This window comes from Pteropus alecto, unplaced genomic scaffold, assembly GCF_000325575.1.
Source record: "Pteropus alecto unplaced genomic scaffold, ASM32557v1 scaffold23, whole genome shotgun sequence".
Taxonomy (NCBI): domain Eukaryota; kingdom Metazoa; phylum Chordata; class Mammalia; order Chiroptera; family Pteropodidae; genus Pteropus; species Pteropus alecto.
Window position 1 is genome coordinate 450,723 of NW_006435837.1, and position 342 is coordinate 451,064.

The 342-nt window shown below is 37.7% G+C and overlaps 1 protein-coding gene across 3 annotated transcripts in view; it reads right to left on the bottom strand.

Annotated features, from left to right (window-relative positions):
* Positions 1-342, bottom strand: part of PRDX4 (peroxiredoxin 4) — a 21,339-nt gene that overhangs the window by 20,331 nt on the left and 666 nt on the right. The gene's annotated exons all lie outside the window — the stretch shown is intronic.

Consider the following 342-nt stretch of genomic DNA (forward strand, 5'->3'; position numbering starts at 1 on the left):
CAAAGAACCTCTAAGGTACACCGTGGTAATAAGTTCTTCGTTTCTGAGACACAAAGAATACCCATTAACTATATGGGTTTTGGAGGAAAGCTTTTAATAGTCTTCTTTATAAGTTGGAGGAAAAAAAGGAAAAAAAAAAAGATGAAACGTTTGCTCTCCTGACCATTTTGTTTAGCTACTTTTCTGTTTAATCAAACTTTCTGTAAGTCATTATTCATCTTATCAACATAGTTTTCCCTGAAATAGTACGTGGAAACAGACGCGACGTGCTGCAGCCACTTTGCGATGTTTGAGGAAGTGTTTCAGTTTGCACAACATCCTCTAATGCCAACCAAGCCCAGG